This window comes from Castor canadensis, chromosome 3, assembly GCF_047511655.1.
Source record: "Castor canadensis chromosome 3, mCasCan1.hap1v2, whole genome shotgun sequence".
Taxonomy (NCBI): Eukaryota; Metazoa; Chordata; class Mammalia; order Rodentia; family Castoridae; genus Castor; species Castor canadensis.
The window spans coordinates 137,691,149-137,704,923 of NC_133388.1; positions in this window are offsets into that span (position 1 = coordinate 137,691,149).

Consider the following 13,775-nt stretch of genomic DNA (forward strand, 5'->3'; position numbering starts at 1 on the left):
GCCATTATTCAGGTGCTATGGTGGTCACTCCTGTAATCCTAGCTGCTTGGGAGGTAGAGATTAGGAGGCTCACAGTTTGAGACCAGCCAGGCAAAAAGTCAGTAAGACCTCCATCTCAAAACAACAAGCTAGCCATGGTTGTATACTCCTGTCATCTCAGCTGTGTGGGAGGCTGTAGGTAAATGTTCAAGACTGTTCCAGGCAAATAACCAAACCTGCTCTAATAAATAACCTACAGCAAAAGGTGAATGGGAGGGTACATTCATTTGCTACAAGTATAAATGTGAAAAAAGTAAGAATTTGGATTTTTCAGAAAAAATGTGTAAGTTGCTCACAATTAATTATGATAAAGATTTTCTCCTCCTTGTGCAATTACTCATAGTGATTCCCACGAAACTTTCCAAATAAAATATCTTTATTTGGTCTGTGAAGAAATGGCTTTGGAAATCTTGTTCAATTACATCATGTAGCTAACAGGTGGCAGACATTTTTACTGAAAATCCCTTCCTGTATTGACTATTATATTTCTTATTCTAATAGTTTTTCCCAAGATTCAGGGGATTCTATTAAATTAAAGTCTATTTCGCAAAGAAATCATACCACATTGTCTACCATCTGTGTTTTTGATCTTCTTTTCCAGAAATAACAGTCATTTTAATTTGTCTCCCGAGTTTTCAAAATTCCCCATCCTCTCCTTATGACTGCATATCCTCCTACTTATTCTTCCATTCTGTTACTGCTAGTACTCAGCCCTTACCCTTTCTGGTTTTTTCCCATGGCTTTTTACTCGTCTAGGTCACTTTGCCATGTGCCCAACTTGAAACTTGGCCACCTGAAGCTGAATCACTTACTGAGTTACTTCCTTTCCTTAAATATCATATCAAAAAGAAATGTCACTAGAAAGTTCGATAGAAAGAGTGTGTTATTTTCTCAACTGATAAGGTTAAATCCTCTCTTAGGATTTAAAGCTCTTCAAATTCTATTTTCTTATTTTGTTAACCTTTTGGGAATAACAGTGAGAGGTACAAGTTAAAAAGGAAGAATTTTTAAGTGCTAATTTCAGTTGTTTTGATATTTTTATTGTTTTCTGTCTACTCTCTTTTATTTCCTAGTTTATAAAATAATATTTTGCCCATATCTAAAAATGTATCACTTTGATATATTTGCCACATTGAAATTCTTTATTTGTGTAAATCACACAAGTCTATTCAGATTAGCTTAAATTTTTCAAGTTGGGGAATAAGGCAGAAATTTATGCAAGAGAGGTACATCATGAAACTCAAGATCATCCCACGATCACAAGTGATTAGGATCTGGATCTGGGAGATGTTAAGAAGCACTTACTTTCTCTCAGTGTGACATGGTTTCCTGTTACCACTTCTGTGTTTCTTTCTCCCTCAGTTTTCGTTATTTCTCCAGACTAGATTTCTCTAGTTATCTGTCATAAAACAGAAAATATTTGCCTATATCAGGTATACAACAGAAGCTAATTATGGTACTTGTGAACAAATTCAAATAATGAAAATTGCAGCTATCTTAGGATTTACATATGGAAGGGACAGAATTGAAAAATAGTCTGGGGAAAATTTCTTAAACAGGAGGTCACAATAATATGGAGCAAATTATACATTTATAAAAAGGAATACTCCCAAGCTATCAAGAGCTGGTTGGAAACACTAACCAATTTAGTTTAAAGAGAATAGGGCTCACTTAAAAGGCTGACTTTTTAAAAATCAGTTTTCAATAAACTATTTATTATTTAAAACACTTTACCAAATAGCTGCATATCAAAAATAATTAGGATACCTAAGCATCTAATAAATCATTGAAATGCTTTTTTTTTGAAAAAAATATAAAAGAAGTTCTTGGAAATGCCAAAAATATATATTAGATATTTTTTCATGAAGATATTTATTTATTGCTTCAGTTTCATTGCTTGTTATGATGTATTTAAGTGGTTCAATTTTGTTGGGTCATAGGCATCTACAAATTTATCCATTTCTTTCAGATAGCCCAGTTTATTAAAACATAAACTTTCAAAGTATTTTTAAATAATCCTCTGTATTTCATTGGTATTTGTTGTGGGATTTCCTTTTTCAGCTCTAATTTTATTAATTTGAGTCTTTTCCCTCCTTATTTTGGTTAGTATAAAGGTTTGTCAATATTTTTATCTTTTCAAAGAACCAGCTTTTTGTTTCCTTGACTCTTTGTAGTTTTTTTTTCAGTCTTCCTTTCATTATATTTTGCCCTAATCTTTATTATTTCTTTCCACCTACTAATTTAGGCTTTGGCTTGTTCTTGTACTTCTAAGGACTTGTTGTGCATCATTAGATTATTTGTTTGTGCTCTCTCTGTTATTCTTTTTTTTTTAAATGTTAGTGCTCATACCTATAAATTTTCTTCTTAGCACTGCTTTTTCTGTATCCCAGAGGTTCTGTTATATTGTGTTTGCATTTTTTTCTTTATTCATTTATTCATATGTGCATACATTGTTTGGGCCATTTCTCCCCCCTGCCCCCTGCCCCCTCCCTCTCCCCTCTACCTGCTTCGCTTCCAGGCAGAACCTGTTCTGTCCTTTTCTCCCATTTTGTTTTGAAGAGTAGATATAAGCAATAATAAGAGAGGCGTAGCGTTTTTTTTTTTTTTTAGTTGAGATAAGGATAGCTATGCAGAGAGATTCCTAGCTTTGCTTCCATGCACAAGTGTATTACAACCCGAACTGATTCATCTCTATCAGACCTCTTCACTACTTCCCGGTAACCTCCCATATTGACCTCTGTCATTTTAAGGTTACTGTATTAACTCCTCTGCGGTGGGCACATCAAACACTTTCAAGTTTTGGGTTTCCTACATCTCCCTATTCCTCCTGTGTGTGTCCTCCCCTTAGTGTGTGACCCAAGTCTAATAATATTACTGAATATGAGGGAGAACATATGATTTTTGGCTTTCTGAGCCTGGCTAACTTTGCTTAAGATTATGCTCTTTAGTTCCATCCATTTACTTGCAAATGATAAGATTTCATTCTTCTTCATGGCTGAGTAAAATTCCATTGTGTATAAATACATTTTCTTCCATTCGTCAGTAGTGGGGCATCTTGGCTGTTTCCATAACTTGGCTATTGTGAATAGTGCTGCAATAAACATGGGTGTGCAGGTGCCTCTGGAATAACCTGAGTCGCATTCCTTTGGGTATATTCCTAGGAGTGGGATTGCTGGATCATATGGCAGATCTATGTTTAGTCTTTTAAGAAGCCCCCATATTGTTTTCCAGAGTGGTTGCACTAGCTTGCATTCCCACTAGCAGTGCATGAGGGTTCCTTTTTCCCCACATGCTCGCCAACATTTATTGTTGTTGGTGTTTTTGATCATAGCTATTCTAACCTGAGTGAGGTGGAATCTTAGTGTGGTTTTGATTTGCATTTCCTTTATGGCTAGAGATGGTGAGCATTTTTTCATGTGTTTTTTATCCATTTGAATTTCTTCTTTTGAAAAAGTTCTGTTTAGTTCAGTTGCCCATTTCTTTATTGGTTCATTGATTTTTGGGGGAGTTTAGTTTTTTGAGCTCCTTGTATATTCTGGTTATCAGTCCCTTGTCTGATGTATAGATAGTAAATATTTTCTCCCACTCTGTGGGTGGTCTCTTTAGTGTAGAGACCATTTCTTTTGCTGTGCAGAAGCTTTTTAATTTCATGTAGTCCCATTTGTCCATTCTTTCTCTTTGTTGCTAAGCTGCTGGAGTTCTATTAAGGAAGTCCTTGCCTATACCTATTGCTTCCAGAGTGTGTTTGCATTTTCATTGGATTCTAGGAATTCTTTTATTCCTACCCTTATTTTTTGGTAACTCACTGGATGTTCGATCTCCTTGTATTTAAAATTTTCTGTTTGTTCTGCTATTGATTTCTAGTCATTGTAGTTTGATAGACTACAATGAATTATTTCAGTTCTGTTGAAGTTCAGGCTACTTCTCACCACTGGACTAAGGGTATGGACCAGTAGCCAAAGATTTGCTCATCTTCTCAAGGTATCAGGCTTGATCCCCAGCACTGCTCAGATCAAAGTAAACTGCTGCAGTCTGTTGTCAGTTGTCTGATGCTGGGATGCTTTCACTATTGATGCTTTCCTTCTTTGTGTACTGGGAGCTGCTGTTGGCTACAGGAAAGTTAAGAACCTGGGAGTTGAGAAGGTTCTCACTTGCTTCAGATGCAACCCAGTTTGTGTTCCAGGGGGGCAGAAAGTGTCCAAGACTTGCGATGTTCACACCAGAGAGCTGATGTACAGAGTTCTTAGTGCTGCACTGCCTAGGTGGAGAACTGAGGAACAGTGGCACACTCTCTGCTGTTCATAGTGCTTTTAGATGCTGCCAAGCTGTTCACCAGTCTGTGTGGAGGAGGACATTGGACGTTTCATGATTAAGAGGGTCTGGACTCTGGCACGCAAGCCTTTTTTCCCCCCAGATTTATGTCTTTTTATTTATTTATTTTTGTCTTTTTTTTAAACTTTATTTTATTGTTTTTTGCGTTTACTTACATGTGTACCCATTATTTGGGTTACGTCTCTCCTCCCTCTTTCTAGGCAGAACCTGTTACCCCCTCTTGTTCTCTGATTTTATTGAAGAGAAAACATGAGAGATAACAAAAAAAATAGCATTTTTGCTAGTTTGAAATAAAAATAACTACAGAGAGATTCCCAGTGTTGTTGCCAGGCATATGTGTATTACAACCCATATTAGTTCACCTCTACCAGACCTCTTCACTACTCCCAGTCCCCTTTCCATAGTGGCCTCTGCCAATTTAAGATTACTACATTTGCTCCTCTACAGCGAGCACATCAACCACATTCAAGTTTTGGGTTTCCTTCCCTTTCCTATTCCTCCTGTGTGCAGTTTCCCCTTAGTGTGTGACCCATGTCCAATAATATTACATTTGTTTTAGGTCTATAATCCACATATGAAGGAAAACATGCGATATTTGGTTTTCATGAAGATATTTAAATATTGTAAATAACTTGTGCAAAGGAGCTCCAACTATAAGTCAAGAGAAGGGCTCTGCACCATAATTCCTCCCTTGGAACTGGGTCTCCCTTATCAAAACGGTGTCATGGAACTACTAGACTCTTATATAAGTTCAGAACATTTTCATCATTGACCAAACCAACATCTCTTCTAGATGAAAATATTTCATTGTTTGTATGTCTTCTGTTCTCCACAAAGCATTGGTGTTTGTCAAGGGGAGATTATTTTCCATTTCAGCCAATACCATCAATCTAATCTGTCATCAGGGAGAGTCAGAACAAAGAGATAAAATTAGTTTGATTTGATTTTGGTAAGAATTTTAGTTTTCATCTTAGAAAATGCAACAAAAATAAATTGGCCAAAGATAGGATTGAAGAAATAAAAGAGGAGAAGCAAGAGAGTAGATTAATTTTAATAAGGTAATTCCTAAAATTATGAAATTATTAATTTACTTTCTAAAGTTCAGCTGAATTTGATTTGAAAATTTCAGCAAATTATAGACAGTCTCCACCAAATGCACTAGAGATTCTAATTGTTGAAACAGAAAAATTTCAGGAAATATATGATTTAGATGACTATATAACATTTATTTAAACTTTTTTTTTTTTGTGATGCTGGGGCTTGAACTCAGGGCCTACACCTTGAGTCACTCCATCAACTCCCTTTTTTTGGTGTGCGTTGGGTTTTTTTGAGATAGGGTTTCACAAATTATTTGCCTCCTGAGTAGCTAGGATTACAGGCATGAGCCATCAGTGCCCAGCTTATTTAAGTATTTTTATATAACAAAAGAAAATTGAAAAGACTCTTTCTTTTTTTTTTTCATTTTTCTTTTATTATTCATATGTGCATACAAGGCTTGGTTCATTTCTCCCCCCTGCCCTCACCCCCTCCCTTACCACCCACTCCACCCCCTCCCGCTCCCCCCCCTCAATACCCAGCAGAAACTATTTTGCCCTTATCTCTAATTTTGTTGTAGAGAGAGTATAAGCAATAATAGGAAGGAACAAGGGGTTTTGCTGGTTGAGATAAGGATAGCTATACAGGGCATTGACTCACATTGATTTCCTGTGCGTGGGTGTTACCTTCTAGGTTAATTCTTTTTGATCTAACCTTTTCTCTAGTTCCTGGTCCCCTTTTCCTATTGGCCTCAGTTGCTTTAAGGTATCTGCTTTAGTTTCTTTGCATTAAGGGCAACAAATGCTAGCTAGTTTTTTAGGTGTCTTACCTATCCTCACCCCTCCCTTGTGTGCTCTCGCTTTTATCATGTGCTCATAGTCCAATCCCCTTGTTGTGTTTGCCCTTGATCTAATGTCCACATATGAGGGAGAACATACGATTTTTGGTCTTTTGGGCCAGGCTAACCTCATTCAGAATGATGTTCTCCAATTCCATCCATTTACCAGCGAATGATAACATTTCGTTCTTCTTCATGGCTGCATAAAATTCCATTGTGTATAGATACCACATTTTCTTAATCCATTCATCAGTGGTGGGGCATCTTGGCTGTTTCCATAACTTGGCTATTGTGAATAGTGCCGCAATAAACATGGATGTGCAGGTGCCTCTGGAGTAACAGTCTTTTGGGTATATCCCCAAGAGTGGTATTGCTGGATCAAATGGTAGATCGATGTCCAGCTTTTTAAGTAGCCTCCAAATTTTTTTCCAGAGTGGTTGTACTAGTCTACATTCCCACCAACAGTGTAAGAGGGTTCCTTTTTCACCGCATCCTCGCCAACACCTGTTGTTGGTGGTGTTGCTGATGATGGCTATTCTAACAGGGGTGAGGTGGAATCTTAGTGTGGTTTTAATTTGCATTTCCTTTATTGCTAGAGATGGTGAGCATTTTTTCATGTGTTTTCTGGCCATTTGAATTTCTTCTTTTGAGAAAGTTCTGTTTAGTTCACATGCCCATTTCTTTATTGGTTCATTAGTTTTGGGAGAATTTAGTTTTTTAAGTTCCCTGTATATTCTGGTTATCAGTCCTTTGTCTGATGTATAATTGGCAAATATTTTCTCCCACTCTGTGAGTGTTCTCTTCAGTTTAGAGACCATTTCTTTTGATGAACAGAAGCTTTTTAGTTTTATGAGGTCCCATTTATCTATGCTATCTCTTAGTTGCTGTGCTGCTGGGGTTTCATTGAGAAAGTTCTTACCTATACCTACTAACTCCAGAGTATTTCCTACTCTTTCTTGTATCAACTTAAGAGTTTGGGGTCTGATATTAAGATCCTTGATCCATTTTGAGTTAATCTTGGTATAGGGTGATGTACATGGATCTAGTTTCTGTTTTTTGAAGACTGCTAACCAGTTTTCCCAGCAGTTTTTGTTGAAGAGGCTGCTATTTCTCCATTGTATATTTTTAGCTCCTTTGTCAAAGATAAGTTGCTCATAGTTGTGTGGCTTCATATCTGGATCCTCTATTCTGTTCCACTGGTGTTCATGTCTGTTTTTGTGCCAGTACCGTGCTGTTTTTATTGCTACTGCTTTGTAATATAGTTTGAAGTCAGGTATTGTGATACCTCCAGCATTGTTCTTTTGACTGAGTATTTCCTTGGCTATTCATGGCCTCTTGTGTTTTCATATAAATTTCACAGTAGATTTTTCAATCTCTTTAATGAATGTCATTGGAATTTTGATGGGAATTGCATTAAACATGTAGATTACTTTGGGGAGTATCGACATTTTTACTATGTTGATTCTACCAATCCATGAGCATGGGAGATCTCTCCACTTTCTATAGTCTTCCTCAATCTCTTTCTTCAGAAGTGTATAGTTTTCCTTGTAGAGGTCTTTCACATCTTTTGTTAGGTTTACACCTAGGTATTTGATTTTTCTTGAGGCTATTGTAAATGGAATTGTTTTCATACATTCTTTTTCTGTTTGCTCATTGTTAGTGTATAGAAATGCTAATGATTTTTCTATGTTGATTTTATATCCTGCTACCTTGCTATAGCTATTGATGATGTCTAGAAGCTTCTGAGTAGAGTTTTTTGGGTCTTTAAGGTATAGGATCATGTCGTCTGCAAATAGGGATATTTTGACAGTTTCTTTACCTATTTGTATTCCTTTTATTCCTTCTTCTTGCCTAATTGCTCTGGCTAGGAATTCCAGTACTATGTTGAATAGGAGTGGAGATAGTGGGCATCCTTGTCTGGTTCCTGATTTTAGAGGGAATGGTTTTAATTTCTCTCCGTTAAGTATAATGCTGGCTGTAGGCTTGTCATACATAGCTTTTATAATGTTGAGGTACTTTCCTTCTATTCCTACTTTTCTTAGAGCTTTTATCATGAAATGATGTTGGATCTTACCAAAGGCTTTTTCTGCATCTATTGAGATGATCAAGTGGTTTTTGTCTTTGCTTCTGTTAATGTGGTTTATTACGTTTATTGATTTTCATATGTTGAACCACCCCTGCATCCCTGGGATGAAGCCTACCTGGTCGTGGTGAATAATCTTTTTGATGTGTTGCTGAATTCGATTTGCCATTATTTTGTTGAGGATTTTTGCATCAATGTTCATTAAGGAGATTGGCCTATAGTTCTCCTTTTTGGAGGTGTCTTTGCCTGGTTTTGGGATAAGTGAAATACTGACTTCATAAAATGTGTTTGGCAGTTTTCCTTCCCTTTCTATATCATGGAACAGTTTAAGGAGGGTTGGTATCAGTTCTTCTTTAAAGGTCTGATAGAATTCAGCAGAGAATCCATCAGGTCCTGGACTTTTCTTTTTGGGGAGACTCTTGATTGCTGCTTCAATTTCATTTTGTGTTATAGGTCTATTTAGGTGATTAATTTCCTCTTGGTTCAGTTTTGGATGATCATATGTATCTAGAAATCTGTCCATTTCTTTTAGATTTTCAAATTTATTTGAATATAGGTTCTCAAAGTAGTCTCTGATGATTTCCTGGACTTCCATGGTGTTTGTTGTTATCTCCCCTTTGCATTCCTAATTCTACTAATTTGGGTTTTTTCTCTCCTCATTTTAGTCAGGTTTGCTAGGGGTCTATCGATCTTGTTTATTTTTTCAAAGAACCAACTTTTTGTTTCATTAATTCTTTGTATTGTTTTTTTGGTTTCTATTTCATTGATTTCAGCTCTTATTTTTATTATCTCTCTCCTTCTATTTGTTTTGGGATTTGCTTGTTCTTGTTTTTCTAGGAGTTTGAGATGTATCATTAGGTCATTGATTTGGGATCTTTCAATCTTTTTAATATATGCACTCATGGCTATAAACTTTCCTCTCAAGACTGCCTTAGCTGTGTCCCATAGGTTCCGGTAGGTTGTGTTTTCATTTTCATTGACTTCTAGGAACTTTTTAATTTCCTCTTTTATTGCATCGATGATCCATTCTTCATTAAGTAATGAGTTATTTAGTTTCCAGCTGTTTGTATGTTTTTTGTCTTTACTTTTGTTGTTGAGTTCTACTTTTACTGCATTGTGGTCAGATAGTATGCATGGTATTATTTCTATTTTCTTATATTTGCTGAGGCTTGCTTTGTGCCCTAGGATATGATCTATTTTGGAGAAGGTTCCATGGGCTGCTGAGAAGAATGTATATTGTGTAGAGGTTGGATGAAATGTTCTGTAGACATCTACTAGGTCCACTTGATCTATTGCATATTTTAGATCTTGGATTTCTTTATTGAGTTTTTGTTTGGATGACCTATCTATTGATGATAATGGAGTGTTAAAGTCTCCCACAACCACTGTGTTGGCGTTTATATATGCTTTTAGGTCTTTCAGGGTATGTTTGATGAAATTGGGTGCGTTGACATTGGGTGCTTACAGATTGATGATTATTATTTCCTTTTGGTCTATTTCCCCTTTTATTAGTATGGAATGTCCTTCTTTATCTCGTTTGATCGATGTAGGTTTGAAGTCTACTTTGTCAGAGATAAGTATTGCTACTCCTGCTTGTTTTTGGGGGCCATTGGCTTGGTAAATCTTCTTCCAGCCTTTCATCCTAAGCATATGCTTATTTCTGTCGGTGAGATGAGTCTCCTGTAAGCAACAAATTGTTGGATCTTCTTTTTTAATCCATTTTGTCAAACGGTGTCTTTTGATGGGTGAATTAAGTCCGTTAACATTAAGTGTTAGTACTGATAGGTATGTGGTGATTCCTGCCATTTAGTTATCTTAGTTGTTTGAAGGTTTGATTGTGTGTACCTAACTTGAGGTTACTCTCTACTGTCTTGCTTTTTCTTATCCTGTGGTTTGGTGCTGCCTGCCTTTTCATGGTTAAGTTGGGTGTCACTTTCTGTGTGCAGGATCCCTTGCAGAATCTTTTGTAATGGTGGCTTTGTGGTCACATATTGTTTTAGTTTCTGCTTATCATGGAAGACTTTTATTGCTCCATCTATTTTGAATGATAGCTTTGCTGGGTAGAGTATCCTGGGGTTGAAGTTATTTTCATTCAGTGCCCGGAAGATCTCACCCCACGCTCTTCTTGCTTTTAATGTTTCTGTTGAGAAGTCTGCTGTGATTTTGATGGGTTTACCTTTGTATGTTACTTGTTTTTTCTCTCTTACAGCCTTCAATATTCTTTAGTTTCTGAACTTGTTGTTTTAATGATGATATGTCGTGGAGTAGTTGTATTTTGATCTGGTCTGTTTGGTGTCCTGGAGGCCTCTTGCATTTGTATGGGAATATCTTTCTCTAGATTTGGGAAATTTTCCGTTATTATTTTGTTGAATATATTACGCATTCCTTTTGCTTGCACCTCTTCTCCTTCTTCGATGCCCATGATTCTCAAGTTTGGTCTTTTGATGGAGTCAGTGAGTTCTTGCATTTTCTTTTCACAGGTCTTGAGTTGTTTAATTAATAGTTCTTCAGTTTTTCCTTTAATTACCATTTCATCTTCAAGTTCTGAGATTCTGTCTTCTGTTTGTTCTATTCTGCTGGATTGGCCTTCCGTTTTGTTTTGCAGTTCTGTTTCATTCTTTTTTCTGAGGTTTTCCATATCCTGGCTGTTTTCTTCTTTATTGTTGTCTATTTTTGTCCTGAGTTCATTTATCCATTTATTCATTGTGTTCTCTCTTTTACTTTGGTGTTTATACAGTGCTTCTATGGTTTCCTTTATTTCTTCTTTTGCTTTTTCAAATTCTCTATTTTTATTGTCTTGGAATTTCTTGAGTGTCTCCTGTACATTTTGGTTGACCCTATCCAGTATCATCTCTATAAAATTCTCATTGAGTACTTGTAGTATGTCTTCTTTTAAATTATTCTTGTGGGCTTCATTGGGTCCTTTGGCATAGTTTATCTTCATTTTGTTGGAGTCTGGATCTGAGTTTCTGTTCTCTTCATTCCCCTCTGGTTCCTGTACTAATTTTTTGCTGTGGGGAAACTGGTTTCCTCGTTTTTTCTGTCTTCCTGTCATTGTCCTTGTTGTTGTTACTGTCCCTGTACTGTGTGTAATTAAGTATTTTCTAGCTTGTAATAATAACAATGGTAATATTGAGAATGGAAGAGTGAGCTGAGATGGAAAGCAAGAAGTTAAAGAAAAGGGGAAAACAAATATACAGACAAGAGGGAGAAAGCAGAACAAGGTATCAGACAAGAGAGTTTCAAAGGTATAAACAGGGAGTGTTAGTGTACTAATCGACAGCAAGCTGAACAGACAATAGAGAGACAGAGAGAGGATTGAAAATCAAAGATAAAAAAATAAAAAATAAGTATATGAAAGTAATATCTATTTATAAAAATGAATTAAAATAAAATGGAAAATAGAAAATTAAAAAAAAAAAACCCAAAAAACTTCCAAGTTTATATGCAATGCAATTTCAGTCTTAATAATTTGGATGTCCGTCTCAATCTCCAGTCCTGGAGTTGGTGCCTCAGATGTTGTTCTGTAGTTGTCTCATCAAAGGGGATGCATAAAGTAGAACAAAACTACACTCACACACACACAGAAGGAAAAAAAAAACAAAAAAAGCCCCACCAAGTGTCCCCAGTTCAAATGCAATACAGTTTCAGTAAGTTTTTCGGCTTCCAGGTGTAATTCGGTTGTTCTCTCATCAAAGGTAGGGAGAAAAAGAAAAAAAAAGCATCTGGAGGCAGTTCTGAGAGTGGTATCTGCAACTGTGGCTTGCCTGCCTGCTGCTCTCAGCCTGTAGCTGGCGGCGTTATTTATGCAGATCTCTGGGGTGAGCTAGCACTCACCTGGTCCCACAGGCTTTGTTTGCTCAGAGTTCTCCTGTGCGGGGGGGCCTCTGCTACAGGCTTTCCCCTTTCCAAGCACTGGGAAAGGTGACACTGCCCCGCGTTGTCAGGCCTGTGTGTTTATTTACAGTTCACGTGGGAAGTGGGTCTTCCCTCCTCTCACAAGCTTCCCCGCTCCTGGTTGCTGGGCGCGCGCCCCGCTCCCGCCAGAGCCTCTCTGGCCCGCCCGGCTCGTTTATTTACAGTCCCGGGAAGGATTCCCTTCCCCCAATCTTCAGCGCTCAGGGTGCCCCACCCTCTTTCCAGCGTGTCTTAACTGTTCTTATTGCTTAGTACTCAGTTTCTCTTTTTTTCCTGGGGTGGAGGTCAGTCTGTCCAGGGGGCTATGCTGCTCTGGCCCAGGCTTGTCTGTGGGGCTACCGCGGTACCGCGAAGCTCACCTGTTCCGTGTCTTCCCAAGCCGTATGGGCGCCGGCCACTGGCGGCCCCGGGGGCCTCCTCGGTTCTCCGTTTAACGTGAAGTGGAGATTCTCTGCGCCAGCTGGAGATGTGGAGGAGTCAAAGTTATGCCTTTTCTCGGTGATTATGCCTGCAAAGTGTGTCTCCAGCGTCTCTCCAAGATTTCACTATAGGAGGGTCACTTTCTGCTTCCTACTTCTAGCTGCCATCTTGGAATCCCAAAAAGACTCATTCTTAAAGAGTAGCAGTATCTCTATTTTATTTTGTGTTTATCAACTACTTTGGTCTTGGTATTTCTCACTTATTACACTGGTAATATTCTATATTCCAAGTTTTATATTTGTTAAATTATTGAGTAGACTTTATATTGAGTAGATTATACTGCACTATACTATATCATATAGCATGAGTCCACAGTTTCTATCAATTATCAAAATCCTATTATATTCTAAATGACTTTCAATTATATTTGAAGTTTAAAATCATGAAGCTAACTTTTTGCATACATAATTAACAAATTGTTTATCTATTGTAAATTAGGTACTTTGTAAATATTTTAACCCCTATAAAATGAATTAGACACAGATCCTACCACTAAAGTATATATACTATCTTAGGGAAAATAAGACTTGCAGAAATAAATTAGCACAAAGTAGATATTAAAATGTGGTATATTAAGTGATATCAGAGGAGGAAGGGTTTTAATTCACATGGAAGCATCAACAGTGTTCAAGAAAGATATTTCCTATGAGCTCATCTTTGAAGAATTGCTATGGTGATGTATGATGTTAAGGCAAGGACTTTCCAGATGAATAAGTAGAAGGTGCAAAGGGAAAAACTATTTTTCCACAAGGAAAAATTGTTATTTGAGCACAGGAGACATAAAATATAGGAAGATAAGGTGGCAAGTTTGATTAGACCAATTCAAGGGAATGCCAAAGTTGGTTGATACTGCTTTGCTAACTTTTTTAAATAGTAACATCATTTTAGTAAAATTTGGTATTATCCATGGTGAAGAGTATATACGTGTGTGCGTTAGATGCGTCTAACACGTTGAATGCCAGATCCTAGTATAATTTAGTTCACAATACCGAGCTTTAATAGATATTTTAAAGAAGACACTTTTAGAAAAGAAAGTAATAATTAGGCATA